At 44.1% G+C, this 11,067-nt stretch overlaps 1 protein-coding gene across 2 annotated transcripts in view; it reads right to left on the reverse strand.

The window, feature by feature from the left end:
• The window catches only part of LOC124785083 (diacylglycerol lipase-beta-like), an 853,236-nt gene extending 843,934 nt beyond the window's left edge, over positions 1–9,302 (reverse strand). Inside the window, exon 1 of one of the 2 annotated variants that reach the window (XM_047254152.1) lies at positions 9,244–9,302. The gene's annotated coding sequence lies outside the window, so the exon portion shown is untranslated. Of the gene's footprint in view, positions 1–9,121 lie in introns of both variants that reach the window. The other variant, XM_047254151.1, reaches the window with a different exon arrangement.
• Between the last annotated feature and the right edge of the window lie 1,765 nt (positions 9,303–11,067).

An 11,067-nucleotide genomic window follows, 5' to 3' on the forward strand; every position in this document is an offset into this window, starting at 1 on the left:
CTGAGGAATGATGGCGGACATATTGAGCATTTCCTGTAAAGATCATAATCTTTGCTTTGTCTTACTTTGTTATGCTAATTATTGCTATTCTGATCAGATGAAGCGCCATCTGTCGGACATTTTTTGAACATTTGTATTTTTTGGTGCTAATATAAATCCCCATTCATTCCAAGCATGTGTTTCAATTTGTACCTCTCTATCTACATTATTCCATGATTTATTCAGTTTTCAAATTTATACTGACTTTTGATCACCCGATATTCATGGATTTAAGAAAAATGTATGCCAAAGACCCCAGTCAAGTCCTTACAAGTTTTCTCCGAGGGTTATTCTAGCTGTACGTACGAGGACTGACTGAAAAGTAGTGCCTCCACCTTCGTAACTCTTCGACAATTGGCAGCTTTGGTATGTGTCAGGTACTGGCTTGTTCCGTAGCCTCTTCTCTATAGCTCCAGTTGGTGAGTTAGCATTGAACGGTTGTGTTGTTACGGTGTAAAGTATGGGACTCTGCGCAGACGGTCGATCAATGCGATTTAAGCAAGGAGCAGTCATTGAATTCTTGAGAGCAGAAGGTGTCACCCCAAAGGAGATTCTTCAGAGAATGAAAGCAGTTTATGGTGATTATGTTGATGTGAGTACTGTGCGTCGTTGGGCGAGTAAGTTTAAAGACGTTGAGGCAGGAACATCTGACCTGCGTGACGAAGAGATGGACGTCCTATGACAGTTTAAAAAAAAATGGTTCAAATGGCTCTGAGCACTATGGGACTTAACATCTGTGGTCATCAGTCCCCTAGAACTTAGAACTACTTAAACCTAACTAACCTAAGGACATCACACACATCCATGCCCGAGGCAGGATTCGAACCTGCGACCGTAGCGGTCACGCGGTTCTAGACTGAAGCGCCTTTAACCGCACGGCCATACCGGCCGGCTATGACAGTTTCACAAACAAAATGATGACAGACTGATTCAGGACGATCGTCATATCACTCAGAGAGAAATTGCAAGCACAATCGGCATTTCACAAGAATTTGTGGGTCACATTATTGCTTTGCTTGGCTATCGGAAGATCTGTTCACGATGGGTACCCGAGAAGCTGACTCCTGAAATGAAAGCGCACAAACTTGTGCCAGGAACTCCTCTCGCGTTACGTGAATGAAGGTGACGCCTTTCTCCATTCAATTGTGGCAAGAGACGAAACGTGGATACACCATAACGACCCGGACACGAAACATCAGTCTATGAAATATCGACACAAAGACTCGCCCCAGAAAAAGAAATTCAAGACGCAGATAGTGTTATCCAGGTTGATTTCCTTGATCGTAAAACAACAATAAATTCAGAGCTTTACATCACAACACTGCGAACTCTGAAACAACGGCTAACAAGGGTCCGAAAGGAATAGGGAAATGTTTTCCTGCACTATGACAATGCCAAAGCACACACTTCACGTGCCATCACAGCAGAACTTCAGAGACTGAATCTCACCACCGTACGGCATCCTCCATACAGTACAGATTCAGCACCGTCTGACTTCTATCTTTTCCCGATAATGAAAGACGATCTGCCGGGACATCATTATGCTTCTGACGAAGACGTTGAGAGAACTGTGACACTGTGGTTGCGGAAACAGAGTGTCGACTTCTTCCGTGACGGCTTCAAGAAACTTGTTCATCGTTGGCAGAAATGTATCCAATTGGCTGGTGATTATGTGGAAAAGTGAATATTGGTAATTAAAGATCACATTCTAAGGATTATTTCTGCGTTTGATTTATTAAAATATTCCCATCCAAACCCAATTAACGAAGGTGGAGGCATTACTTTTCATTCAACCCTCGTACATGGCAAGTTGCTAAGTTGCTACCGAATTCACGCCATCGGTCTGCGTGGGAGGCAGGTCACGTGTGTCGAAGCTCGACGATCCTGATCAGCAGAACTCAGCCGCTTCCCTCTCTTGTGACACAGACCTGCGCCACATGACTGGCAACCAGCAGATCTTAACATGAAGTGCTTCTTCTCCCGTTGCTCATTTTATTTAGTCTGTTCGGCATCTTATCTTAGACGCGCACACCTGGTTTCTCCCTACCCCAGGCGAGCCCCGTGCATCCTGTACACTGAAAGAAAGGGCTAAAGAAACTGGTATGGGTGTGCATATTCAAATACAGAGATATGTAAAAAGACAGAATACGGCGCTGCAGTCGGCAACGGCTATCTAAGACAACAAAAGTCTGTTGCAGTTGTTAGATCGGTTACTGCTGCTGCAATGGCAGATTATTAATATTTAAGTGAGTTTGAACGTGGTGTTATAATCGGCGCACGAGCGAAGGGACACATCTCTGAGGTAGCGATGAAGTGGGCATTTTCCCGTAGGGCCATTTCACGAGTGTACCGTGAATATCACGAATCCGGTAAAACTTCAAATCTCCGACATCGCTGCGACTGGAAAAAGATCCTGCAAGAACGGGATCAACTACGACTGAAGAGAATCGTTTAATGTGACAAAAGTGCAACCCTTTCACAAATTGCTGCAGATTTCAACGCTGGGCTATCAACAAGTGTCAGCGTGCGAACGGTTCAACGAAACATCATCGACATGGGCTTTCGGAGCAGAAGGCCCACCACTCTCGTACCCTTGATGACTGCACGACACAAACCTTTATGCCTCGCCTTGGCCCGTCAACACCGACATTGGACTGTTGATGATTGGAAACATGGTGCCTCGTCGGACGAGTCTCATTTCAAATTGTATCGAGTGGATGGACACGTACGGGTATGGATACATCCTCATGCATCCATGGACCCTGCATGTCGGACGAGTCTCAACACTGCTTGTAATAACCGCAGAAATCAATGTGGGACGTACGATCAGCGATCCCTATACTATTTGGATGCAGAACTCTGATCTCTGAGCCTGAAAGTTTGGCGTACCTGAAGATTCTTGTCATCTGCAAAGTCCGCCCTGTTATAGTTAGTCAAACATTTTCCAGCGGTCTTATGTGATACAGTATTTTTTACTTATTTTTGCCTTTGAATTTTATACCAAGACGCGACGTAATAGGCTGATGTGGGAGCAGGACGAAAAGTATTTTCATTTTGGATTCTCGTGACATTTAGTGGCAGCCATGCTGTAATTAGGCAGTAAACGAAATATGGGCATCTTTGGCCGGTACGCTCAAACAGCAGCAATCCGACATCCAAATGGTATAGAGATTGCTCTCTGCGTACGACGAGCTTATCCGTTAGGACAGAGCGGCGTAATTTGGCGTTGATGGGCTATGGGAGGCGCGAGTGACATTGCTGACAGCACGACATCGTCTGCAGCGCCTCTCCTGGGCTCGTGACTATATTGGCTGGACTCTTGACGACAGGAAGATTGTAGCTTGGTCAGGTGAGTCCCGATTTAAGTTGATAAGACCAGATGGTGAGGTTCGAGTGTGACGCAGACCCCACGAAGCAATGGACCGAAGTTGTAAACAACTGGTGTTGGCTCCATAATGGTGTGGGTTGTGTTTACGTGGATTGGACTGGGTCCTCTGGTCCAACTGAACTGATCATTGACTCGAAATTGTGTCGTTCGGCCACGTGGAGACCATTTGCAGCCGCTCATGGACTCCATCTTCCCAAGCAACCATGTGCCATGTCACCGGGCCACAATTGTTCCTGATCGGTTTGAAGAACGTTTTGGATACTTCGAGGATATTTTTGCCACCCAGATCGCCCACCATAAATCGCATGAACATTTACAGGACATCCAGTTCATGCAGAAAATCCTGCAATGGCAACATTTTCGCAGTTGTAGACGGCTATAAAGGCAACTTGGCTCAGTATTTTTGCAGGGCCACGAAACCGGTAGTGATCCAATAACGAAGGACTAATACAGCTGAAGCGGTTATTAATACCCAAGATGGCTACCCATAGCTGTGGTTGCCCCACCTACAAGGTTGCCAGCATTTTTGTAAAGGCTTCCAACTATTTGTTGCGTACATACCACTTCGAGTTACTGCACTAAGTCGGGCAAAAGGAGGTCCGACACGATATTAGGAATTACCTCATGATTTTTCTCACCTCGCTGTAGTATGTCACTGTGTCGCTGATATCATAACCAGAAATTTTTGAAATGCGTTCTTTCTTACTTTCAGCCACACACGATACATCGGTGTGTGTGTGTGTGTGTGTGTGTGTGTGTGTGTGTGTGTGTGTGTGCTTTTGATTTATTTACGTAGCAGGTCATTCGATGGCTCGTGTGGCTGTCTGCCCTACGTTGCAAATATGTCCGTTTTCTGCCGTAAGTCTTTATTTCTGCCAAGCTGCTGTTATAATGTCTATTTTTGTAGAAGCGCCTTGCTTTTTATCTCACATTGTTGCAGTTGTAATCGAAAGTGTCACGGTCTGCAGTGCTTTGCACGGGATCATAACTGTAGAGCACTGCCTAAGGACTGCTGTAGTGTCTACTGTAGTTATCACTGTAACCGTGTTTGAATGCGCCCTGTAGGGTAAGAGAGGCAGATAAATGAAACACATACATAATCTGAGTGAATATGTTCCCTTCTTCGTTTCAACGCCTACGTAAATTCTGGAGTAGGTAAGCATAGTGTGTGGAGTGGGAAGTAGTAGCGTGACGTGGAGCGACTGGGACCAGCAATTCATCCGCTACACGTGAGTCCGTATAGTTAACACCAACGTTTATTTGTGCGGCACTGTTATGATCTGTAACACTAATGACACAAGCAAGGTCCGTAAACAGTCTTCTCACTTTTGATAGCGAAAAGTGACACGAATGAAAAAGGGGGGGGGGGGGGGCTAATGATAAGCCACTTGTATGGAAAAATGTGCTCTAACCGACTCTGGTAATTCCCAAGGTTAATGTTCACGGTTATTGCGTATATCTACAGCAATGCAGGATTAATGCTATCGGTCAACACAAACATTTTTTTGACTTTCAGTAATGAAATCGCAGTATTATGAAGAACTTTGTGTGCACAATTCTGGCTAGTCGTGCAGTAGGTGCTGTCGCAGTTTGATGTGGCTGATTGTTTCCAAGCGATGCAACGATTTGTGAGAGGCGACAGAAAGGAAGTTCCTGATCGGCCTTGGTCTAGTGGACATGCTGTAAATCGCTGGTCGTGACCAAAACGTTAGTATGGGAGGAATATGACAATACAGTGTTATGACGCGTCGAGATAAATGAAGGAGCATGAGTTCACTCGTACGTAGAAGTGTTAGTCTCAGCAACACAATTGCTACGGTAGTGTAGCCTCCATTAGAGTCCAACCAGATTGTACGTAGAGTGAGATTTTCACTCTGCAGCGGAGTGTGCGCTGATATGAAACTTCCTGGCAGATTAAAACTGTGTGCCGGACTGAGACTCAAACTCGAGACCTTTGCCTTTCGCGGGCAAGTGCTCTACCATCTGAGTTAACCAAGCACTACTCATGCCCCGTCCTCACAGCTTCACTTTCGCCAGTACCGCGTCTCCTACTTTTTAAACTTAACAGGAGCTCTCCTGCGAACCTTGCAGAACAGCTTTAATCTGCCAGGAAGTTTCATATCAGCGCACACTCCGCTGCAGAGTGAAAATCTCATTCAGGAAACATCCCCTAGGCTGTGGCTAAGCCACGTCTCCGCAATATCCTTTCTTCCAGGAGAGCTTCTGTGAAGTTTGGAAAGTAGGAGGCCGGAATGGTAGCTCAGCGTGTCCGGTCAGAGGGCTGCGTGCTCTCTGTAATAAAAAAACCTGAGTCAAGGAATCAACGATCAATTTGAACGGATGTCTTGTGACGTCCACCCAGACCAAACGCAACGAACTATATCGAGGAAGGGGGAATAAATAGATGGTAGAGCACTTGTCCGCGAAAGGCAAAGGTCCCGAGTTCGAGTCTCGGTCCGGCACACAGTTTTAATCTGCCAAGAAGTTTCAGATTGTACGTAGTCTACTCAGTAGATTTTATCTGTTGATTTCATAATATAAGAGCTATCAGTAAAAATTAGCTTCATAGTTCATTTGAAACCATTTTGTCCCTGCCTTCCAACAGTTTGTCTGACCAGACTAACTGTAATATGCATGATAAAGTTTTGCTAGCACATCCACAGGTGTAGCTTAAAGAAACAGTTGGAAATAACTTGTCCGCATGTTTACTGTCTCTGATTTCAGCTATGTATTAACGCTAGATTACCAAACCCTCGTAAAATTTAAGGTCGCAGTACTTTATGAGACAGGGTGTTTTGTACTTATTGCGTAACCTTTAAATTTTGTCGTCCTTTGAATAAAATTTGGAATAGTAATATTTACGATGGTTAGTAGCTATGTAAGATTGTTCCCCTTTAGTGTTCTAGTGTTCATAAGTGTCTTGCTACACTACGCTTGACAGCTTATAGCCCCACCGACAAAAATTCAGAGGTCGTTAAGGGAGTCACGGGCTCCGGTGGCTCGTTACAGAGTAGTAGTGTGAGTGACTTATTCGATTAGTTGTCACAATTACCATTGTCTATGTGAAAATACCTTTACAAAAGCGAAAAAGGATGTAATAAGCAGTCACCAAAACGTACAACAAAACACAAGGTGAGTGCCTGTCTACAGGTGCAAATATTCAGTGACATGGATGTCGGCGTTGCGCGACTCTTCGATTGCATTCAGTAAATCCACACACGAGGCGCATGTCGGCCAATTCATCAGTCAATAGTTACTGCCGTGTATCACTACAAACGTACAAGTAACACTGCAGGAAACTCGAGAAAGAACCGAGCAGTGCTAGAGGGAGGCTTCAGGCCCAAAAGTAAAGTGGGCATTACTGTCGTCTATCGTGAATAAAGATAACATTGTCGTGCAAATATTTTCAGTACAATACAGATACTACGAAATTAAATGGGTGGTAAGAAATGAAACGAAAGGTAATTACTCCGGATACCACGGCACCTCGTACCAAAATACTCAGAAAATATCCCTGAATAACTCGTGAAATTTTTTCGATGAAGTTTAGGTCCACACTGTGTTTGAAATAATATACTGCGTTGCGTCACTACGATGCACTTCCGCAGTTAAAATTATTGTGTCCTCTACTTCGGTTTGTTCGCTTACGAAATATAGGCTGGTCAGAAACGGCCTGAAAATTCTGTAAGAGTGTGGCAGAGTACGTTATGCTGAGAAATGTTGAGGAAAAAATTCGATACTTTGCGCCATTTCCGAGTTAATGGGGTACTTACGTTACTCAATCAGGCCGTTGCGCGAACAAATGTAAGTGGCCCACAGAGACGGTGTTTCAAACACGTTCTTCGTTTGGTTTCCTAATACCGACCAAGAGAGCGATGTAAAAGTTGGACATGGGGTGGTAGTAAAATTCGAATCCCTGCGACAGTCTCGTGCGCTGTCATTTACACTATGAGAACAACTGACACCAATTGGCGAGCCGCTTGAATTTGCGCGCGCAACAGCCCGATTGGCAAACATCGGCGCTAATTAACTTGAACACGATACACCGTATGGAAATTTTTTATACCTATTATTTCTTAGCAGAGCTCCCCGCTGGTATTTATCAACTCCTGTAAGCAGCTAAAGGTCTGGATTTCATTATAATTTCATCCCTTACAAGCCGTTCAGACTGCTTCTGAACACATTACACAATAGAAGTGCTGGCACGAATGTGTAAATGTGTGTGTTTCCTGTCTTTAAGCTTAATTGGTGAGACTGTGTGATGAAATCTTATTGCGTTTTATGTAACACGGTGCCGTGAATCGGCGTTCCAAGTACAAAATGCTGAGCGATTAATATATCGTGCATGTTCTCTACAAAAGTGCTGTAATGATTTTCGGTATTTAAATATGTTGTCAGTTGCCTTGGAAGGGTTACATTGTGTGCTATATCTAAGCTTTGCTATGTGAAACTTAACAAACAGTGATAATCCAGGTCACAACCGGTCTCAATTTCAGTTAACTACGAACAATTGGCAAATTATTGAACTAGGGTGTCGTATCCGCGATCTCCTGCGGCCGTTATGAAGTTGATGAATGACACGTTCTTCTAAAAATAGACGAGGATGTTATTTTTATTGTTTATTTGTATTTTGTCCGGACCAGTATCATGTTACAAGCCCAACTTCAGCGGCCCCGTAGAAGATAAATAATAAGATGTGCAATACATAATACTATATGCTATGGGACATGTTCATAAATTATTATTGTCCCCTCAGAGCATTTCGCTACATCTTTTTGGTGGAAATCTTACTTTAATTTTTACTAGTTTTCAGCTGGTGTGTAAACCACGCAGCCTCATCACTAGGAAAACGAGGACATATGGACGCGCCACATATTATATGCTACACCTAATATTATCTATTGTGTATCTTATATAGGACCGCTACAGATATGCGTCTAACCATACACCGGTCTGGCCAAAATAAAGAAAAACAATAAAATAAGCACCGTTGTCTCTCTCTCTCTCTCTCTCTCTCTCTCATAAAATTAGAGTTTAATGTGTGTTACTGTTCTACATTATATAACCATTTCGACCAACATGTAGTGACGGTACTTCTTCATATTTCTATATCCCGGCGCGACATTAACACGGTAACTTTTTATTATTTACTGCCTTACGAGACGTTCCCATACAGCCATCTCAACATTGGAAAGACGACACGACGATTCAGAACATTCATTATGACCAAGTTATACATGCTTAGACTTGTCATGTGATGCCATGCAGGCGATTTTCGAGGCTGTTATACGTAACGAAAAAAAGAACAACACAACAACCGGTCCCCGAGCGGAGAAAATCTCCGACCAGCTCGGGAATCGAAACCGGGTCCTTTCGGTTAACAATCTGCCGCCTTGACCACGTAGGTACCGAGGCGGACTTGGTCACAGTTTTCTATTATGTGAACTGTAGGCGGATCCCGTAATTGGCAAAAACTTTATACATTTATTTTTATTTTGTACCTCAAACATAAACTGCATGCAGCGAATTGTACATAAGAAAGCTGCTTTCCTCTTAAGGCATAACGCCGAATGTACACATATAGAAAAGCGTATTTCATGTTCTCGCGGAACACTGAAAGCGTTGACGTAAACCCTGGGCTGAAAAAGAGGTTTGTTATTAGCAAATGGACAGCGCATTCTTAACAACACATACCTGCTTCTACATTCACAGACGGACAGAAGCTTTTGCGGCACCTTTAACGGAACTGCGTTATTTGTTTGCGCGGGACTGTTGACACTTCCGGAGCAGAACGACCCCGAAAAGCTGACACCAACCTGTTGACTGTCGTTCTGAATCCCAGGGTGATCGGTTGTGTTGTGAGACCGGACATGGCTTAACGAACGGCACAGCTGAGGAGCTGGTCAAGGACTGGCCACTGACAACTGTTATCTACGGACGGCGGCGCGAGTCTTGCGATTAAGCTGCTACGTCACGCCTGTGACACGATCCAAACCGATTTCTACAGTACTCTGTTATAGTATAGATAGCGTTGCTGAATTACCTCTGCGGAAGGCGAGCTGTTTACACGCGCTGCTTCCGTTGTGCTGTTGAATCCTGCAGGATACAAAACGCTACCACGATAAGAATTAACCTTGAATTTCCTGCGGCCCATTATAAAACATATGCCTCTATATTCGTAAACTGCAAGTCGCAAAATGATGTGTCGTGGAAGGCAGAGTACTTCATCTGCGTGGTGAATCTGCGTGAGTAGTATTCATGTACATCACTCGCTACGCACGCACAAGCCGAACCACGCGGCTGGTTGTTCACTCACGAGGCGCTCACACGCTGGGTGGCGGGCCACAGCCGCGTGCCCTTGCCACGCAAGTAACTTGACATAGGCTCTACTTATACAGCAACGACAGAATGAAGCGGCGCTAATGGGCCTGGCAAGCGTTCAAATGCACTTAGAATTAGAATTTCTTTTTAGCTGTCTATTTTCCATGTTTTCTATGTAGAAGGTGTGTGCTGTGTGCCTGACATTCACAGAGTATAACGAAAATTAAAGCGATAACCGAATTTGATTGTTATTGAAGGTCATTGTTGCAGTTGTGGAACTATGTATCTCCGTGAAATAATAGGCGATGAATTAATGCGCACATTGAATCAGCTGTATGCAGTTTATGGTCTTGCGGTAGCGTTCTCGCTTCCTGTGCGAGGGGTCCAGGGTTCGATTCCTGGCGGGGGTTGGAATTTTTTCTGCCTCTAGATGACTGGGTGTTGTGTCGTCTTCATCCTCATCATTCATCCCCATTACGGTCGGAGGAAGGCAATGGCAAACCACTTCCAATAGGACCTAGCCTAGTAGAGAAGTGCGGGTCTTCCGCATCGTCCCCTACGCTCCTCGGAGTATGGGACCTGATCATATGTCAATCAGCTGCTAAAATCGCACTGGCATTTAAGCATATTTTGAACAGAACAAATTTTAAAAAAATTACATTGAGAGTACAACAACAGACTATAATTGTCAGGTCTGTTTATAATCAACAAAAGGAACTTCAGTCCAGCTACACTGTAGGTCCTCGTGAGAAAATCAAGCAAGTGAACAAGTAGACCTCGTTACATTTGATAATATTAACAGAAAGAGAAAGGAAGTGTAAGGTGTAATGGTGAAAACAGATGGGTGTTATTCAATAAGATTTCTATGTGGATAGTTATTAGAATAAGTAGATCATTCAAACAAATTTATTCGCAAATAAATCACCTGTAAATTAAATAACGAATAACATATAATGTCACTGTATTTTCTTTGATTACTTCTTGTACAGAATTAGTATACAGAATTAGTATTTGTTCCCTTGGCTCAGCGTAGTTTCTGTTTTATACATAACTTATTAATGTCTTCCAATAATTTTCCCGCGTCCGGCCATCCTGATTTAGGTTTTCCGTGATTTCCCTAAATCGCTCCAGGCAAATGCCGGGATGGTTCCTTTCAAAGGGCACGGCCGACTTCCTTCCCTGTCCCTCCCCAATCCGATGAGACCGATGACCTAGCTATCTGGTCTTCCCCAAAACAACCAACCATCTAATAATTTCCGGGTATGCAGCCGGATCCCGTTGACATTCTGCCGAATGTCGACGGGGTCCGGCTGCATACC

The sequence above is a fragment of the Schistocerca piceifrons genome, chromosome 1 (assembly GCF_021461385.2).
Source record: "Schistocerca piceifrons isolate TAMUIC-IGC-003096 chromosome 1, iqSchPice1.1, whole genome shotgun sequence".
NCBI lineage: Eukaryota > Metazoa > Arthropoda > Insecta > Orthoptera > Acrididae > Schistocerca > Schistocerca piceifrons.